This window comes from Martes martes (genome assembly GCF_963455335.1).
Source record: "Martes martes genome assembly, chromosome: 8".
In the NCBI taxonomy this organism is placed as follows: domain Eukaryota; kingdom Metazoa; phylum Chordata; class Mammalia; order Carnivora; family Mustelidae; genus Martes; species Martes martes.
Window position 1 is genome coordinate 132289563 of NC_137895.1, and position 21496 is coordinate 132311058.

The following is a 21496-nucleotide window of genomic DNA, read 5'->3' on the forward strand; positions in this document are numbered from 1 at the left end:
TTGCCTCATATGGTGAGAAATTTAATTTCTTTTCAAGGATTTTAGTCAGCGTTTAGTCCTGTGAGCATATCGCTGAGAGAGGCTCAGTTTGGTGTCGGGATGTTTGCTGTTAGTATGTCTAACCTCTCCAGCACATGCTAAGTCCCATTTTCAACAAGGAGAGAGCAGGCTTCAGGCTCAGTGCCCTCTGTGGGCAGTGCTGTCTAAGTGATCTTAATATCATTGGTGTTTTCTGTACGTTTATTTTTACTTTTATCTTGCATTTATGTTACGTGACACCTGTTTTCCACTTCAGTGCTTTGCATTAGACTTCGACGGTGATGCAAAATTTCCTACTTAAATTAATTTCAGGAGAAATGTGAGTCAACTTAACAACAATGTGTAAATGATAATATAAATGCTGTGAGGACTTGGGGAAAAACCTGGGACTCCGATGAGCACCAGCATAAAGATACACTTTAGATTTGGAATATGCACACCTGAGTGTCTCGCTACACGGCCAACCGTGGACCTGCCACTCAGCCCCTCTGTGCTCTCGGTTTCTTCGTACCTCTATGGAACCTTTACGGCGGATGCTTTACAAATGTAAATCATTATTAAATTATTTGTGTTGGATAGCATCTGTATTGCAAGGGCTGCATTTCCCAGGGTCCCTTGCCAGCACCGTTCTGGTAAGGTGTCGTCCTTCCAGGGAGATGCCCTCCTGGGATGCCTTTCTTCCTCTGGCAGCCCGGGCTGACGTAAGGCTTTGGAAGACGTGTATTTTTGCAGGGAGGTGAGACTACAAAGAGCGCCCCTGATAGTTACCAACTTCCAAGCTGCAAGGCAGCTGTGACATTGGCAGTGACTCCATGTCATTTCCCGTGATTTCTGACTATGGGTGCAGCTGTTTCCTGACATCGATCGGGTCCACACCCGTGGTGGACTGACCCGGGAGTTGGTGCTGGTCCCCTTCCCCAGTTCGCTCCTTCCAAAGATTTTGTCCCTCTGATTCCCTGTGTTAAATATCTTCCTGCTGGGATGCCTGGGTGGCTCAGTGGGTTGAGCCTCTGCCTGTGGCTCAGCTCATGATCTCAGGGTCCTGGGATCGAGCCCCGCATGGGGCTCTCTGCTCAGCGGGGAGCCTGCCTCCTCCCCCTCTCTCTCTGCCTGCCTCTGCCTACTTGTGATCTCTCTCTCTCTATCAAATAAATAAATAAAATCTTTAAATATTTTCCTGCTGGTGATACCTTGAGTCATTTCCGGAACCCTAATGGAGATATGATTAGTTTTACTGAATTTTTAAAGAAGCTTCTGTTGAATCATAATACAATAAGAGTTAACATTTGTTGAGTGTTTACTAACTCCTAGTCATTGGGATAAGCCGTGTACATGTATAACCTCATTCAGTTCTTTTAAGAACGCTATGAGGTGATTTCTATTACTGTCTTCATTTTGCAGGGGGTGGAAACTGAGGCAGAGGGTTACTCCCTGACCTAGGCTCAGAGGTGACAAACAGTAGAGGAGGGATTTGAACTCAGGCTGTCTGAATCGAGTGTTCAATGACTCCACATGATATTGTCTCACCCCTGCACACACACAAAAAGTTACTTCAGGTCTCCAATAAAGTCTACTTTAGGTCTGAAACCAGAACTATTTTGGAATTCAGAACTTTCGATTTTTAGAAGGGTGGCAGGACCTTGTAATCAAACACACTGCTAGTTCTGTAATGGGATGAGGGTTCATATGGAATAAAATAGAGGCCATACATAGCCAAAGGAAAGTGCAGTTGCTACCTAAGGAGTTTTAGGTGCCACACTTAGGGGGAAAAACGCTTTTGGTTTTCAGAGCTTTTTAGATTTCAAAATTGCTGATTAGGAATTATGGACCTGCAATCTTCATGAAGTATTAGCAAATAGAAAAGAGAAGTTGAGTAGATTAAAAAAATTTTTTTTCTCCCATCTATTGTCTCATTTTCATTGAATCTGTAGTACTGGCTACTTGTGACCACTCCTTTCTTTTTTTAGCCAAAGCATGTGGGCAGGAACTTGGTTCATGTCTGTCTAAGTCACATTGAATTGCAAGTACATTTACTTTGTAGACACCAGAAGGTTAAGGTCGTTGTGACGTTTCACTTGTCCAGAGCGGCACCCCACCTCACAGGACAAGAGCCCACGAAACCAGCAGAAAGACACCCTGGAGTGCCTTAGGATCTTTTACGGTTCACCTTGTTCTTCTATAACTTGGTCTTCTTACATCACATTTCTGTTAATTTGGGTGACGTTATTTATTAAGGGTTCAGCTTAAATACAGCTAAGTGTAGCTTTAGCACTTTATATTTAATTAGTTTATTGTAGTTATCAGTATGTGGGTAGCAAACTGCCCTACACTCAGTGGCTTAAAACAACAATTACTTGTTGCTTCCATTGTTCATGGGTTGACGAGGCTCACCTGAGATGTCCTGATTTGGGGTTTCTCATGGGGTCCCAGCTGCTCAAGGCATTTGAAGGCTCAGCTGCGCTGAATGCCCAGGATGGCTCACACCCATGCCTAGCAGTTTGGTGCTGGCTGTCAGGTGGGGGTTCGGCAAAGGTTGTCACCTGTATGGGACCGCGACATGGGAGCTGAGTTCGGGGAGGGAGGCCACTACTACGGGTCTCTTAGAGACCCAGGCAGAAGCTCTAAGACTTCTTATCATTCTGGCCTTAAGAAAATATTCAGCATCATTTCTGCCCTATTCTTTTGGTCAGAAGTGAGTCACAGAGCCAGCCCAGATTCCAGAGGAGGACGGTATCTGAAGATGTGAACATTGGAGGCATGGGTCACGGGGGAGGGAGGGGGACTTCTTTGAAAATTAGCTGCCACACAGCTCACATGGATGCAGGTCCACAAGGGTTTAAACGTTAATTTAAAAAATCATACACACAGAGGCAAAAGTTTTATCCCCGTAAAATGGGGACAAAAATGCCTTGAAATAGTACTGCATGTTTATTTCAATATTGTATAGTACTTTTTAAATACAACTCTGTTTTTTTTTTTTAAGATTTTATTTATTTATTTGACAGACAGAGATCACAAGTAGGCAGAGAGAGAGGAGGAAGCAGGCTCCCTGCTGAGCACGGAGCCCGATGCGGGACTGGATCCCAGGACCCTGGGATCATGACCTGAGCCGAAGGCAGAGGCTTTAACCCACTGAGCCACCCAGGCGCCCCAAAATACAATTCTGTTCGAGGATATTTAAAAACATAAAGGGGATGGCGTCGAGGAGGTGGTCAAACGGAGACTTCAAGCATGACAACTTTAAGTCGAGCAGGGAGAGCAATTCTCTAGAGCTACAAAAACATAATGAGACCCTTTCCAAAACATAGGGCATCATTGTAGATTTCTGGCAAACCGTGATAACCATTTCGTTATGTGAGCGGGGTGGCGGGTGAGCAAAAGAGCAGAGGAGATAATGAGGGCAGCCTTTGTAGTTGGAAACCAGTCATTCTTATTTGGGTTGTTGTTGGTTTGTTTTGGTTTTTGTTTATGTTTTTGTTTTGTTTTGTTTTGAGTCACAGACCCTTTTGAGCTTATGATGGGAGTTAGGAAATGTTTACCCAGAGAACATGGATATTTGTATACCTTTGTTCCTCCCTCCCTCCTCCTTCTCTTCATTCCTTCTACAGTTATTTATAGAGAGCTGTTTCTGTACCAGACACTGATCTGGACCAAAGGATAAAATAGGGAAGAAGACAGATAAGTTACCCAATCTCATGTCATGCACATTCTTAAGATAGAACCCCACCCCCCCCACCCCAGGGGCGCCTGGGTGGTGCAGACGGTTAGGCATCTGACTCTTGCTTTTGGCTCAGGTCAGGGGATCCAGCGTTGGGCTCCGCGCTCAGTGTGGGGTCCGCTAGAGATTCTTTCCCCTCCACCCCTCCCGCTCATGCTGTCTCTCTCTCTCTCTCTCACATATAAATAAAATCTTAAAAAAAAAAAAAACAAAAACCCAAGTACACCAATACATAAGACAACTCCAGATAGTTTTAAGTCACGAGCTATGAACACAACATCTTGCATACAGTTTTATGGAGCTCACATTTCTTCCACATTTTTCCTTACTCTGCATCAATAACTTCTCTTTGGAACCAAAGAAGAACGTTTTCCTCTGAGCAGGATGGATGTGGCGGTTGGCTATCCAGTGCTTTTTCACTTACTCTGGGTGCACAGATACTGACCAGTCTGTCTTTTTCCCGACAGCGAAGAACAATTAAATGCAGTGTCATTGTAGGTGACTTTCCTAACTAATGGGAACGGCATCGGTTCCTTATGAAATTTCAGAACATACTGCTTCTAGTGAGGATGAGAACGTCCACAGCAGAATTTTCCACATAGCCACGGATTCACGTTTCGAATTCTCAGTTTACAGGAGACTCAAGGGACCTGTACTGTCATCCACATTCTGAAGATGACAGGGAAGGATGGATGATTTGGAGGATATTTTTCTCTATGTTCTTATGTTCTCACTTCAAATTGTACTTCTGGCTTCAGTGAATTATAGCATCCTGTGGGGTGGGGTTTAACATGCACTCTTACCTTTGTCAACATTTTGAGTATTTCCATTACCCTAACATAACTTTTGCAAAAATGAAATGCAAATATCCGTCTATCTTATTCCATTGTAGTACGTGAGATGTAGTTCTCAGCCTTTGGTATTTGTAAAATATTTTAATTGGTAACACAAACTTACTCTGTAGGTCTTTTGACTTTTTGGTGCTTTATTGATATCAAGCTTTTACCCTTTGTATTTTAATATCTGGCATTTCACATTGGAGTCACTATAAAAATGGAATGAATCTAATATAAATATAATGACTTAGGGGTCAGCAAAATAAATACCATTTATTTTCATGAGTAAGTTTTTAGTAGAATAAAGTCCACTCATCCTGTTAGATACTGTCTATAGTTGCCCTCATGTTTACTATGTTTCCCCTTTAAGAAAAGTTTGCCCATCCCTGATTTGGAGGAAAAATGATTTTATCTTTATTTCCTTGATAATCATTGACATCAATTCTATGTTTACTGTATGTCACAGAGTAGTGAACACCAGATATATAAAGACAAAAATCTGTGTTTGCCATTTAACAGTACCTCCAAGATGCTTAAATACACAAAAATTTTGACAAGTCCCTGAAGTTATACCTAAGAACAAATACTAGTTTTATATTGAAATGACACTTTGATTTGGGGGAAAAGGTGGGGATTTCTGAACTTGAACTGTACTATAGCGTCAGAAGGCGATTACTGAAGCATAAAAATGAATCAGCAGTACTCGTAATTAGGTCCAAAATAGAGTTTTTAAAAATTACCCATGTAAGTTATGGAAAAAACGTATCTGAAATTTCCACTTTATTTTGCCAAATAAGCCTCTGGCCAGGGTTGTTCATACCAGAATCCCATTAACTCATTAACTAGTGACTTGGGGTTCCTGTTTCATGATGTTTGCAGTGATGTCCCTTGAGTAATATTTCTTGTGTGTCTCTGTGGTTCCCAAGGTCTCCTTAAATGACTACACTCAGCCATAGACAGGGCCATTTAATTCAATAAACACTGAAGGCCTACAGTGTGCAAAGCAAACTGCTGGTCCAGCAGGGCTACAAAGCTGTATGAGCGGGGGGCTCCTGCCTTTTAGAAATTCAAGTTATCTCAATCTGGGTAATCGCTAATCAGAGCACTCCAGAACTTTTGGAGAAGTGTTTGGGTGTTGAAGAAGTTTCCCATGTCCTGCCAGCTCTTGATCTCTTTTTACCCCAATTCCTATATCCAGTTTTGGATCAGACTTACTAAACACTAGTCTTCACAAATCTGGTTTAAATGAATAGCCAAAGGGAAGTATTAATTTAAGGAGTATATGTGCAAGTAAGATCAACACTTGTGAGCTACAAGGAGCCTTGGAGACCATCTAAGACCCAGTCTTATGCACAGGTGGTGAAGTCTGCGTCCTCCAACAGAGGCTGTGACCCCACTTCTTCTCTCCATCCTCTGTTTCCATATTGCACACAGCACCCAGTTTTTTGGTGTCCGTTTTCACCAGCTGCAAGAAGATAATGACAACAGTGCAGAGTTGCCAGCTTTGGTAATTCTAGTTCCTGGAATCAAGGACAGGAAGCCTTTGTTATTTGCACACCCTAACTTTTCTAGCTTCTATTGAATAAATCACTTAACTGTCAGCTAATTACAGTGTCGGAAAGTTTACATCATTCATCTTTTTATGGCACCTCTTAATGGAAGACTCTGGAGATTAAAACTCTTGACAATTTCCATGACATAAAAAAGGAAAGCTGACCTAGAGAAAGATGGGACAAAAGATGAACATTTGGGAAATTTTCTGCAGCAGTGGGATCTGAAACAGTAGCCTATTTAAAGTCGTGTTTCTTGAAAAATGACAGGAATGTGATTTCCGTAAGAAGCAATACCATTTTATTGAAGGAACGATCATTTTGCACCTACTAACTACCTGGCACTTCCCTGTTCCAGGAGATAAACTTAGGAGGAAATCACTATTATTATGTCACTTTACAGATGAAGAAACCGAGGCACAGAGAAAATTAGAGTGTGCAAGCTCTGACAGCTAGTAAGATGACCCAGAAATGAAACACGCGGCAATCTGGCCACTGCTCCACTGGCTTCACCCCTGCTCTCACCCATCCCTTGACCTTTTCGATTGGACAGCCTAAGTGGGTCGTTTCCGCGCGCTGCCTCGAAGCCTCGATCCAGGTTCAGGGTCTGCGGTGCCGAGCGGGTCCTTCTCCCCTCGGCCGCCGAGGGTCAGAGGCGCCGCTTCTCTCCCAGGATACCAGGGAGCTGCGCCCGCATCCCGCAGCCCTGGGAGCGCGTCCCCGCGGACGGCGGGAACGCGGGAGCGGCGCGCACGTGCCGCCGGGAAGAGGCCGCCCGGCCGCGCCAAGATGGCGGCGGCCGCGGCCGCAGCGGCGACGGTTGGCGGCGGCCCGTGAGGCGGGCGGGGCCGACGGCGCGGAGGCGGGGTCCCGGGCGAGCAGCCCTGGGAGGCGGGGGCCGTTTCCATAGCGGCAGCAGGAGGTGTCGCGCCGGGGAACTTCCTGGTTCCCGGGCTCGGCTTCGCCGGGATCCTCTTGGAAGGGAAACAATGGGGCGGAGGGCACTGCGGTAGCCGCCGCCGCGCCGGGACCTGCTCGGCTGCCCCGACTCCCCGCTCTGTCCCCTCCCACAGCCTCCGCCGACGGGACCGGCCGGAGGTAACTTCATTTCCTCATCTCCCACCGCAGGGGGCCGGCCGGCGGCGGCGGCGGTCTCCGGGGTTTCCTCCGGGCAGGGACTAGGGTTGGCCCCGGGGAGCCGGACGCCGCCATTCCCGGCCCCGGGGAGGTGGACGGAGCTTGGGCTCCCCGCCTCAGCCCTCGAGGGTCAGGCTCCGGAAACGTGTGCGGGGCCGTCCTCGTGCCCCCGGGAACCTCGATCGTGGGGCTCCGCGGGAATGATTGGCAGGCTGGCGGGCGCCGGGTGGGGGGCGCGGGGGGCGCGTGGGGCGTGTGGGGAGGGTCTGTGGGGGACGGTGCGCAGGGGGACCTGATTGCCGGTGAAGGGGGCGGGGGGAAGGGGCCGGGGTCTACCAGGTCCTGGGGGAGGGGAGCTCCGCTGCCTCCCCCTCCCCCGCGGAGCAAGCTCCGGTCCCCGGGAGACGTGTCTCTCTTGCAAGTTTCACTTGCGTCCTGCGGAGTCCAAGTGGGCAGGACTGAGGCAAACTTCGTTCTTTTAAATTACTGCCTTCGAGCCGCGGAACTTTGTTTCGACTACGCTGGAGGAGGATGGGGTGAATGAGGGATCTGGAGAGCCTGGAAATCTGTGCGCCTTTGCGAAGTTTGCAAAGTAGTTTAGAGCTAACAGCCGCGTGATGGTGCGGCATATCGAACTCGCGGGTATTTTAATGCCAGGAAATTCGAGGAGTCCGTGAATCCACGTTTCTATAAATTGAAAGACATTTCTATAAATTGGATATTAAGCTCTTTCCGTCTCCCCCGCCCCCATTCTCCCCCATTTTAAATCCACAATTGCTTTTTAATGAGTAGACTTGAACAGGAGTGAAATGAGTCCCTTCTGGGACTGGGAGGGGTGTTTGAATTGGGGGCAATACCCAGTCATGGGGAATAATGTGGCCCAAATGGGGGGAAAAAGTGGGGACACGATCCTGAATATTTTGCTTGCTGGAAGAAAGCGATTTTAATCCCGTATTAATCTATTTGTTAATGGAATTAAGTCTCTGGGATACATACTTAATATTTTGTAGCTCAGAAAAGTTGGACAGTAACATCAGAGATCATCGTGGCCAGTTCCCTAGTAAGCTGAGTCTCTGGGAAGTTCTATTAGAGGGAAGTCAGGGTACTTTTTTCTTTTTTGAAGTCATTTTAATAAGAATTAAGCTAGCCAGCATCAAATGAACAGTGGTTTATTTGCTTTTCTCACTCTGTCAGACCCTAAAATTAGAAATATTTCCGAGTTTGCCGTTTGTGATAATAAAGTTTGTAAGGATAGTTTAGTTTATGTTTTTACTTAAAATGAATATTGACCCTATATTGTAGTCTACCTAGGCAATTGAAATATGTCAACATATAAAAGAAAATATGCTAATAAACATATAAATTTATAAAAGAAAGCAGGTATCCTGAGTTAACAGACATTCCTTTGCTGATTTCATAAAAAATTAGTGAGTCGTCCCAAAGGCATTTGCAGGAGCATCTTTTGCCAAACATTAAGAATTTGGGCCCTGAGTCTTGGTGTTTGTGCCTACTTACTGTTTTGAGCTAGCCTGTCAGACTCCCTGGTGTACTTGTTTCTGAAAAGGATAGTCCATTATCAGTTTTAACAGTGTTTTGATGTGCAATGTCTCCTAGTGAGGACAACTGCCACTGGTTCAAACAAGCCAGTAAGTGCAAGTGTCAGCCATCTGTTAATTGACTGGTCATCCCTAGCGTTTTTGGGGAACCAGGACAACTTCCTGGCAGGGCAGATTCAGTCTGGGCCTCCAGTGCCAAGCAGAATTTGTCAGTCTTGGTCACCGTGTGCCCATCTATCTCGAATTCCTGTTCTGTGTTGTAGCCTGTGAAGGTTGAAAAAGAGGCCAGTAAATTAGGTAGTGGCAAACTGAAAACAAAATTACTTTGGTTAAAATGGGCTAGGCATGTTAAGATGGTCTGAAGCTGGCAGAAGTCTTTGCCACAACCTTAAAAGTTTGGGAATTGCTCCTGTAGTTAGAAAGAGGCAGGTTATGTGTGCAATTTAACTTTAACCATTCTTGGTTTGTTTTAGTGCAGTGATATTGTTATCAACAATATTCTAACCACTTATTACCAGAATGTAATCGTTTGTCCCTTCAGGGTGATTTTTGAAATCCATATTCCATTTAGATACAATTCACTTGTATTTAGAATCTTCCCCCCCCCCCATTAAAAAGTATCTCACTTTTTTACAGTGGAAGTCAATAAAAAGGAATACGAATTTGAAAGAAATCTGTCTTCTACCAAATTTCCTCATAGTACATGGGTGTCACAGCGTGGGAATTAGAGTTGCAAACACTTGGATTCTCAACTTTTATGCCATTTCCATGTAAATAACTTAATTTTTCAGGTAAATAATTTTTAAGGGCTTGTTTCTTTGTAAAATTGGGGGGAATCATAAATTCGGATTTGTTCATTCAGCAAGGATTTCTCCAATGCCTGCTGTGTACCTCACGAACCCCTGTTAGGTACCTTGTTTTCACCCACAGGGGGATACGTCCTTTGAAGTAAAGCACGGGGAGCTGTAAAACCTGTGACTCGGGAACCTAGCCTGACTTGGGGGTGCTGGGGCAAGCCTTCCTGAGGGCGTGACTTGTAAGAGCTGAAGGATACAGAGGAGTTCATGGGTGAAAAGGGGAGGGGAGTGGGTGGGGCACCAAGGATAAGAGAAGAGCACGAACACAGTGCCTGAAGAGACTGTCAGTGGAGGTTAGATAAGGATGCTTGTGTGTGAGTTAGCTCCCCACACGGCTTGGCAGCAACCACTGTTCCTCGTGTAGAGAAGGCTCTTGGCACCATACTCCAGCCATCTGAACGAAGGGCTCAGTCTTGTTCTGTAGCCATTATGGAAAGGGAGTCAGCCTAGTTGACTCTAGCCACAGTAGACCCGCAAATGAGACTCTGTACACTTAGGTGTCTAGTTTTTTAAACTCTGGCACCATTCACTTGTGAGTTTCTGTATCTGAAAGACGGAAATTAAATGTTGAATAAGATTCTTTGATTTCTTTACAGAGATACTATATGATAGGAATATAGCATTTTGATTTATATTTGCTAGCATTGTTTCTTTGGAAGAGCTTACGCTACCTTACTTAAAATATCTACTTCTCCCAAAATGATAGTAGTAATCCATCCTAAAATAAAATATATTTATTAAGTGACAGGTAGTTTCAATGGCCGATAGGAAGATCAGGAGTGACTAGAGTTTCATATCTTGTTTGCTTTCGTGTTTTTGGCACTAAATAGATGTTTAGTTATTCTCTGATAGAGGTACCTGTTGCACCTGTGTCTTGCTGACATTTGGGGGTGTGTAGAAAAAGTTGTAATTGTATCCTGGAATTTTCCTCTCACTAAATTAACAGGTGAATTAAAAAATATTAGAGTACTATTTTTCATGAAATAAGTGAAAGAACATTGTTTTTAAATTTCTTAATATATTAATTTCAGTAATTTTATATAGATCAGTAGTGGCAAATTAATATTTTATTATGGAATTAATGCAGTATTTATAAGCTAGTTGGCTCCCCGGGGTTTTTGTTCCCCTTCCTTTTTATTCAGTTTGGACATTTTAATGCTTGTTAGCATATCTGTAGTAAGATCAGAAAAGAGAAGGTGAAGTAAGATTTTGAGAAGTCAGTCATAGTGGGAAGAAATTGAATAGATGTGGTTAAAATTTATAAGAGGTGTATGTACATTGGCCAGGTAGTTCTGTGTCTTTTGCTTGTGACTTATAAAAATGAATTGGCATACAATAACTGTTTACATTAATGTTTAAAAATTTTAAAAAATCTACTTGTTTTTCGTGTTTCTTTTTTCTCATTTTAGCTTTGTTTTTGGTTTGAGAGGAGAGTGCATGGGTACAAGTGGCGGAGGGGGGTGGGCTGAGGGAGAGGGACAGAAAGAATCCCAAGCAGGCTCCACAGTCACTGTGGAACCAGATGCGGGGCTCAGTCTCATGACTCAGATGGTGACCTGAGCCGAAATCAAGAGTCAGACACTTACCTGACTGAGCCACTCAGGCGCCTCTAGATTGTCATTTTAAAAATGATTATTTCATTTACTTCTTTTTTATTAGCTTGGGATTTTGTATTCCTTTGCTGTTCCTTAAGTGTTTGCCTAAGAAATTCTAATATGTTTTCTCAGCTTATCAGAGTGTAGTGTTAATTGAGACTTCCCTTTTTTCCAGAGAACGAACCATTTTAAAACATTTAAGTTAATTTTCTTTCTTCTTTCTTTTAACCTATTTCATTGGTACCATGTTTTAAAATGCATATATATAGTTTAAACCCCAAAGATGTATTTTTTACACTGTCATCATTCAGTTAGACTTACTTCATTTTCTTCCTTCGTTCCTTCTCGTGTTATCGACCTTCCAATTGAAATAATTTTCCTTCTGCCTGAAGAATACCCGTTAGTGTTTTCTTTAAAGTAGGTATTGTATTGACAAATTTTCAAACTTTTTATTTGAGAATGCTTTTATTTCAGCTGCATTCTTGAGAGAGACATTTTGCTAGGTATAGAATTCTAGACTAGAGGGGCGCCTGGGTGGCTCAGTGGGTTAAGCCTCTGCCTTCGGCTCAGATCATGATCTCAGGGTCCTGGGATCGAGCCCTGCATCGGGCTCTCTGCTCAGCAGGGAGCCTGCTGCACCATCCCCCCACCTGCCTCTCTGCCTACTTGTGATCTCTGTCAAATAAATAAATAAAATTCTTAAAAAAAAAATTCTAGACTAGAGATACATACATACATGTAGTTACGTATTAGTCCTTTGGAGAAGAGATTATTCTCTAATATTTGGCCTTGTTCCTATTGACAGGTCAGTTATAGTTTATCACTTCTTTATTGGTAATATGTTTCTTTCTCAGGCTGTTTTTGAGATTTTCTTTTTGTCTTTGGATTTCAAATAATCTTGTCTTGCTTGGGGTGTATACCTTTTGGTGGTGCATCTGGCTGTCTTTCATCAGTTTTGGATGGTTCTCGGCTACCTCTTCAAATACTGCTTCTTCCCCGTTCTCTTGCTTACTCTTTCCGGGACTTCAGCTCCGTGGTGTCAGAGCTCACCCACTCCTCTGTGTATTTCACTTGTCTTCTGTATTTTCCACTCTTCTGTTTCTTTTCTGTAATGGATATTTTCTTGTGGTCTCTCTTCCATTTACTAAGTTAGTCTTTACCTCCGTCTAAGCTGCTTTAAATGTTATTCTCTGGGTTCTTAATTTTGGTTAATTGTATTTTGCAGAATTTTGTAGAATTTCAGTTTGGTTCCTTTTAAAATATGCCATGCCGCTTTCATAATTTCTAATTCCCTTTTCAAAATTTTCAAGCTTTGCACATACATCTGTGAACAGAGTAAGCTATCCCATAAGTTTTTTCTGTGATCTTTTATTTCTTGAGGGGTCTTATCTCCCTATGTGCCTGCTTATCTTTGATTGCATACTGTTTATTCTATTTGAAGAGATATTTCCAGAAGTAATTACAGATTTAGGTAAAGATTTTTCTGTTGCTTTTGCCAGGCACTTGGGATTACCTTTATTCAAACTGAGGTCTTTTTGTGTCTATGGAAGGACTGGTTTAGTTTACTTCTGTGTTATCTCTTCTGGGATTCAGCTTTCTGGGGTCTTATTCCAAAGCAGGGGATGGCCCCCTTGGTGGATCTTGTACTCTGACATTTTGTCTTCCTTCCAGTTTTTTGATTAGGCAAACATTTCCAGGAGCGAAGAAACGCCAGGGTGCCATGCTCCTCTCTATTCTCTTGGACTGTGCCTGGTAATTCCTTATTACCATGTCAGTTTTTTGATTACCATCCTACCCCACTTTTTTTTTTTTTAAAGGTTTTATTTATTTATTTATTTATTTGACAGACAGAAAGAGCACAGAGGGAGGCAGAGCAGCAGGCAGGGGGAGAGGGAGAATCAGGCTTCCTGCTGAGCAGGGAGCCCAACATGGGGCTCAGTCCCAGGACCCCGAGATCATGACCTGAGCTGAAGGCAGTCACTTAACCGACTGAGCCACCCAGGTGCCCCCCACCCCACTTTTTAAATTAAGGTGTCATATACATATTATAATGTGCACTGATCTTAAATGTCTACCCTAAAGAATTTTTATAAATGTAATGAAATGTATAATCCTACCCAGTTGCTCAGTATGTAGAACATTTTTGCCACCCCAGAAGGCCCTGTCACACTCCTTCTCCATCCATAGCACCTTCCTTCCCTGCCTCAGGTAACAGTTACTCCATTTTCTATCACCATAGACTAGTTTTTGCATTTTTTGGTCTTCTTGTCAAAATAGTATCACACAGTATGTTCTATTCTCTTGTGTCTGATCTAGCTTTTATCATTCAGCATTGTATAGTATCAATGAAGTTTAGCTATGTTGTTGCACATAGCAGTAGTGTTTCTCCTTTGTTGCCCTGTACTTGTTCTAGTTACTGTGTGGCACCTAAAAAATTGCCTCAAAACTCAGTGATGTAAGCAGAGACAACATTTATGTTCTGCCCAACGCTGTAATTTGGGCAGTGCTTGTCTTAGCTTCGTTTGGTTTCAAGTTGGGCTGCTTGAAGGCTGGGCCTAATAGTATTTGAAGGTTTGCTCACATGTCTGCTGGTTGATGACACAACACCTAAATGTGGCCTGAGTGTGCTCACAGCTCGGTGGTGGCAGCGTTCCAAGGGCCCGTCCTGCACCCGCGTGCCGTGGGGACAAGGGTGGAGGGCCCATGAGCCAGACAGACGCTAGATTGCCTCTTATAACTTGGCTTTGAAGCTTAATGCAGTTCTCCTTCCATTGCGGTCTATTCTTTGAGGCAGTTAGGAGCCTGCCTAGGTTTAAAAGAGAGGTGAAGCCAACTGTCCCTCTTGATGGCGAGAGTTGAGATTCTGGAAGAGCATGTGAGACCAGAAACACTGTAGTCACCATTATTGGAAAATATAGTGTGCCATGGGAGTAGCCTCATATGCAAATCTATCACAGTTTATCCATTCTGCTTTCAGAAGGCATTTGCATTATTTCCAGTTTTGGGCCATTACAATAAGGCAGTTGTGAGTACTCTTCTATGTGTATTTTGTTGGATTTATGTACTTCCTTCTTTTGGAAGTATCCTTGGGTATGGCACTGTTGAGTAATGAGTAGATATAATTTAGCTTCAGTAGTTATAATCAGTTTTTCAAAGTGGTCACACCATGTAATATCCTCTGATATTTTTAAGAATTAAAAATATATATATTTATCTAACTTTTTTTTTTAAGATTTTATTTATTGATTTGTCAGAGAGAGAGGGAGCACAAGTGGGGGGAGCAGCAGGCAGAGGGAGAAGCAGGCTTCCTGCTGAGCAGGGAGCCCAATATGGGTCTCAATCCCAGGACCCTGGGATCATGACCTGAGCCAAAGGCAGACACTTAACTGACTGAGCCACGCAGATGTCCCTTTGTCTAGCTTTTTAATTTGTCTTTAAAGCAAGAGGATTGGTGTGTAATATGTGGTCTAGCTTTGTTGGAAATATAGGTCCCTTATCTTATCTTTTGCTTTCCCAGCCAAATGCTTAATTATTAGAAAATGGGGACTAGGTAGAATAGTCTGATTGTGAAGTAACAGTAGCAGTAATTTTTAAAGAAGCATTTTAGAATATGTATTCAAATTAGTGCTATTTATAGCTAGCATTAGTGGGCCATCTGCATTAATTGCTGAAGAGAAATTTCTGAAATTTTTTTTTACAGTTTGCTTTCCGGGACTATTGAGCCCTGTCCCTCAATTTATATCACTTTCTTTTTGATCCAATGCTATATCATGAGTTCGAATTCTAAACTCATTCACTAGACTTGCTTGGGAAATATTTTTCAATTGCACAAAATTTTTCCTACAAAATTTATAATATGCCATCACAAAGGATTGCCAGAAGAATGCCATCTAGGTTCTTCCCCAAACTCAGGGTTACGTTTGACTACTTCACTATTAATAGTCATTTTAACTTTTTTCCAAGTGTCATTTGAATCTTTGAATCTGATTTGCTTGCTCGCTCTTTCTTTTGTTCAACCAACATTTTAGACCAGTTTGTTTCAGCTCATACCTGGTTTTCTGCAATAATTTATTGATTGGTCCTACTAATAATAATGTTTAGGAAGTTAAAATTCTCCTAGTTATTCATTGAATCAAGATTAGTTTTTAGGTCATAAATCTTACAGTGCTAGAAAGAGAACTTGGGGCGCCTGGGTGGCTCAGTGGGTTAAGCCTCTTCCTTCAGCTCAGGTCATGGTCTCAGGGTCCTGGGATCGAGCCCCGCATTGGGCTCTCTGCTCAGCGGGGAGCCTGCTTGCCCCTTGCTCTCTGCCTGCCTCTCTGCCTATTTGTGATCTGTCTGTCTGTTAAATAAATAAATAAAATCTTTAAATTTAAAAAAAAAAGTATGAAAACTTAAAAATCATTTCAACTTGGGGTGCCTGGGTGGCTTAGGTGGTTAAGCATCTCTCAATTTTGGCTTGGGTCATGATACTGAGTTGTGAGATGGAGCCCTGTGTCCTGTTGCCCGGTCAGCATGGAGTCTGCTTGAGTTTCTTTCCTCCTTCTTATCCCCCCGCCCCCGCCCCCTGCCGCCCTTCCCCACACTTGTGTGTGCTCTCTCAAATAAGTAAATAAAATCTTTTTTTATTTACTTATTTGAGAGAGAGAGAGAGAGAGAGAGAGCGCGCATGAGCAGGGGGAGGGGCAGAGAGAGAAGCAGACTCCCTGCCGAGGGGGGGACCCCATGTGGAGCTCCATCCCTGAACTCTGGGATCGTGACCTGAGCCAAAGGCAGATGCTTAACTGACGCCACCCAGGCGCCCCTACATAAATGAAATCTTAAAAAATATCATTTCAACTTATTTACTTAATAAGACCTGAATAAAGCTGAGCCAGTAGTAGTATATAAAAAATACTTAGTTTACCAGATCATTTTTCATGCATAATCCCTTGACAGTCTTGAGTGGTAGGTGGGTTAGAAATTTGAACTCTCATTTCACAGATGAAGACAGTCTCAGAGCAATGAAGTGACTTGATCTAAAGTCCTAGAGCTGGTTAATGGCAGAGCTGTGCCTCTTGCATCTAGGACTTCTTATATGTTGAGTGATTTTTCTTGCAAGGCTCACAATCTGTTGAATTCCAATTTTATTGACTACATGAATTTTCCTCCCTTCAGCTTTCAGTATTTACATTTTATGGCTCATAAATTTACTCATTTTTGTTCAGCACAGGGTCTTTGCATGACCTGAAGCTCTTTACTCCAGTTTCCCTCACAGTACTTTTGTCCTGGTTATGTTTTGTTAGTGGCAGGATGGCTGGAACCGGGTTTGTCTTGATTTTTTTTTTTTTAAGATTTTATTTATTTATTTGACAGACGGAGATCACAAGTAGGCAGAGAGGCAGGCAGAGAGAGACGGAGAAAAAGGCTCCCTGCTGAGCAGAGAGCCCGATGCAGGACTCGATGCTAGGACCCTGAGATCATGGCCCGAGCCAAAGGCAGAGGCTTTATTTAACCCACTGAGCCACCCAGGCGCCCTGTCTTGATTTTTTTTTTTTTTTTAATCTCAAGCCCCTTGAGAAGTTTTTGCATATTGTCTAGCCGAATAAGTATTTATTGAATGGATGGATGGATTCTTATACTTAGAATCTAACTGGAGATTGGAATTTTTAGCTGACTTTTTAAAATGGTGCCAGGCCCCTGAAAATCAGATATATTGTATCCTTCATTTTAGTTTTTATCTGTAGAGCTCAGGCATTATGTGAAGTTCTGATAGTATGTATCAATTGCATTAAGCAAATTCAACATGTGAACAAATTATAAGCTTCTTTTGAAAGGTTCTCCCTCTGTAACTATAAGTAAGGAAGTTTGGGAAAGGACTTTTGTTTTTCTAAATACCTAGAAATTGACCTGTTTACCAGTGTATAGCTACTAGAATTTGATAAGTCCTTCTGGAAACCTGACTGGAATTCTACCTGCAGAAGGGGAAATTAGACCTCATTCTTATCTGATGCTTCATTAACATACACGTGTAAACAAACCAAGGAAATCAAATGATTTCACATTTTGCCTATCTCATTCTCGATCTTATTAGGAGGAAATATGTTGTTGATTTAGTGACTAGAATAAACAAACCTCCTTTCACTCTAGTGATGATGGAAGATTCGCTTTACTTCTCTTGAGCTGGGAAAGTATTTAAAGCTGTTCAAATTTAGCTTTGTGTTTCAGGGGATATAAATTGTAGAAAGAACACTTTTTATAGAATGACCAAGAATTGGCCAAGTACAGTGGGGAGACTTTCTGCGTCAGTAAATGATGAGTTTAATACTAACTGAAGTTCTTTCTTTATCCGAGTGAGAAGGCATTACCTGGGAATTTTGCCTCGACATACATTTGAACTAATGAACTGTGAATCTAAATTAAGAAAGAAAGGTAGTGGAATTACTGGGTTGTAAGTGCCACAGGGATAGGATCTTTGTTCTGCTCTTGGCTGTGTCTCCAGAGCCTAGAACACCGCCTGGCTCATAATAGCTGCTCAGTAAATATTTATTGAAGGAATAGTAAACTTATGTATTATTTATATGTTTTAAATTTAAAAATCCAACATAAATCATTTAAGGTTTATAGGCCTCTGGGAAACAAATTTAAATTGGTTGAGGCATCATTTCTGGTAATTCTTCCTGTGAGAAAGTTGCATAAAGTACAATGCTGAGCACTCATTCACTCCCTGTCATTAAATTTTCTTGTGACATTTAAAATTGGATATGTGAAAAAAAAGTAAATAAAAATGGATACATGTGAGTCCATTATTTTATATTATTATATATATTATTATTATATATTATACTTATATATAAATTAACAGTGGCTCATTTAGTCCATCCCTTATTATTGGACATTTAAGTTGTTTGTTTGTTTGTTTTTTTTTTTTTTCTGTTAGAAATAATGGCTCAATGAAGGAAATTTTCTTAAACTCTTTCTTGGGATGGCAGTTCAACACATAGCCATGTTGCAAAACAGGATTTAGGAATTTCTACTAGAAAATGAACTTGGATTGTACAATCTGAAGGTGAGATCAGAAGCTTTAGTGATCAGACAGCTGAGTTCAGCCAGCACAAATGGTAACAATTCTTTTCTGCTTTTAAGTGTGGATAATGTATAATCATCAGTCTTTGCACAGGAAAGCTCTCTTGCAATTAGTAGTAGAGCTGCCTACCACTTGGTATTGTCTTAGCTTTTAGAGAATGAATGAGTCACTACAACTCCTTCTGCCTCTTAATTATAGTTTAAAGATCATAAATGCATTTAACTCCTTTATATAGGTGAGTACACATGTTATGTGACCTTTATTCTTCCTTTCTTTGAGAGAGAGAGAGAGAGAATCAATGAGCAGGGGAGGGGCAGAGGCAGAGAGAGAAGGGCTCCCCACTGAGCAGGGGAGGGCTTGATCCCAGGACCCTGGTAATGACCTGAGCTGAAGGCAGGCACTTAATGGATTGAGCCACCCAGGCGCCCCGTGTTGTGTTACTTTTATTTATAATAATTTCACTTACGAATTTTATTGGAAATTTTTTGCTTTTTTATATGGAAATATCATTAAATATTATGTTTATACAAAAAACTATGTGTAAGGTGTGTTACATAATGGTGTCTGTACTATCTGCTCCTTCAACTTAAATGATAGGAGAACATGATCAGTACCTCTAGGATCACATCTCTGGTTCTCCTCTGTCCCACTATTTGTCCTGAGGAAACCAGAAGCCTCAACATTCATGTCTAACATTCTCTTGCTTTTCTGTTAAAGTATATGTCTCTATGTCCCTAAACAAATTATTGTTAATTTTATGTATTTTGGAAATTCATGTAAATGGTATCACTATGTGTGTGTGTATGTGTTCATAAATTTAGTGAGTAAAGTTTTCTAGTAAAACTAAAACTCACAAATTTAATTTACATTTAAAGTTAATGTCCTTATTCTCTGTATTAGTCATCTTTTGCAGTAGTAATGCTCTGTAACAAACCACTGCAAAATTCCAGTAGTGTAAAATGACACACATCATTTTTTTTTTTTAAGAGAGAGAGAGAGAGAGAGAGAGAGGTCACAAGTAGGCAGAGAGGCAGGCAGAGAGAGAGGGGGAAGCAGGCTCCCTGCTGAGCAGAGAGCCCGATGCGGGGCTCGATCCCAGGATCCCGGGATCATGACCCGAGCTGAAGGCAGAGGCTTTAACCCACTGAGCCACCCAGCTGCCCTGACACACATTTTTTTTTTAGCTCATGGGTTTGGCAGTCTCTGCTAGGTGTGGCTGGGTTTGTCTATAAGCTGTGGGTTGGGTTCGGTTATGTGCTAGGTGTCTACTCATTCTAGGACCAGTAGCTATGTGGGGTGCATGGTCGGAGAGCAAGAGAACTCAGACAAGCACGGTGCTCTTAGAATCTCCACTTAGGACTGGTGCAGTGTCAGTCCAACATGTCGTATGGTCAGGCCCCCAAATCCATGAGGTGGGGAGTATATGCCCCTCCTGGGGAAGCCACAGCAAGAGCGGTGGGGGAAGGAAGACAAAGGAACAAAAGACAGTGTCTGCTGTATCTTCCTGCTGAATAACAGCATAAAAACTTGGGATATTTCCATTCTTATTACCTCCCTTCTGGATTACATGCTGTTGGTCAGTACTTTAACTCCTTTGTTGTTGTTGTTGTTGTTAACTCCTAATTTAGAAATCATACCTCTAATATTTGTTTGCATTTAGTCATGTTTACAGTTTTTTTCTCACCATCCTTTCCTGTATTTCACTCCTCTTTGGCATCATTTGCCTACTTTGTGACTATAGTTTTGGAAGCATCCTTACTGAGGATCTGTTTACTGTATATTCCCTCGGTTGGTATCTGAAATTTTCATTATTTTGTCATTTTTCTCGAAAAGGTAGTTTAGCTGAGTATATAATTATAGTTAACATTTCTTCCTCTTAGAACTTTGAAGATATTATTCTAGTGTCTTCTGGCTCCTGTTGCAGTTACTAAGTCAGGTGTAAGTCTGTTGCTTTATAAGCCATCTGTCTTTTGTTTCTGGTTGCTCGTAAGAACTCTTTGTGTTTGATGTTTCACAGTTTCACAATGATATCTCTCAGGGTCAGTTTCCATTTTATTTATACTTTCTGGAATTTGCTGAACTTGAGTCTGTACCTTAGTATCTTTCATCAATTCAGGAAAATTCTTAGCTGTTCTCTTTTTGCAGATTATTACTCCCTCATTCTTAATGTTCTCTTTCTAAAACTCCATGTAGATATACATATTAGATGTTTTAATTTATTTTTCATGTCCCTTAATCTTCCTTTTTTTTTTTATCTTTCTTTGTTGGATTTTGGGTAATTTTAGATCTGTCTTCCGGTTCAGGGGCATCTGGCAGGCTTAGTTGGGAGACCATGTGACTCTTGATCCGTGGATTGTGAATTTGAGCCCTGTGTTGGGTATAGAGATTCCAACAAAAATAAATAAACTTAAAAAAAAAGTTATCAGATCTATCATCTAGTTCATTAATTCTCTGTTTAGCAGAACCTACTTTGCTGAACTTGTCTATTGAGGTTTAATTTTAGTTATCCTGTTTTTCACCTGATTCTTTTCCTAATCTGTTGCCTTCTTTTTTGCTCGTATTTTCCATTTCCTATTATATTTTGAAACATTACCGTCCTTTCCTTTTTAACTATTTGTGATTACTTAATTCTCTTGAATCTCGCTTATGCCTGTTTTTAAAAGTTTGAGCTGATTTTTACTATAACTGTATCTGTGGAAATGCTTGTGAGACCTGGCTTAAGAGTGCTTTCTCCCAGAAAGAATTTGTGGTTGAGGACACTCTTAAACCAAGGTGACCTGATTTCTAGGATTGAGACTTTTATAACATGCAAGTGTATGGATTTGAACTTGAAACCTGGGTGAAGTTTGATTTTGGTTACAGATCTACAGTGAATTCTCCCTTCCCCTTCCCCAAATACAAATAAACCTAGACTCGGGAGAAAATTCTCCTTCAGCCTTCCTTTGGGGCAGATTTTTTTTTTTTTCATAGTTTATTCTTTTTATCGAAGATGTGGTTCTTCAGGGGCCAGGTGCTATATGCTTAACTGTAGTCTGACTTCCCATGTTGTACAGTGTGAAGCTTTAACTTTGTCCCATGTGTGACTGTCAACACTGAAAGCCCTTCAGCATTGTCCAATAGAATTTTCTATGATAATGGAAAT

The 21496-nt window shown here is 41.8% G+C and overlaps 1 protein-coding gene across 1 annotated transcript in view; it reads left to right on the forward strand.

Moving 5' to 3' along the window:
* Window positions 1–7007: 7007 nt before the first annotated feature.
* USP6NL (USP6 N-terminal like) overlaps window positions 7008–21496 on the forward strand; it is a gene marked incomplete at its 5' end in the record, with an annotated part of 165867 nt that continues 151378 nt past the window's right edge. The window contains one exon of the mRNA XM_080810661.1: window positions 7008–7241. The remainder of the gene's footprint in view (window positions 7242–21496) is intronic.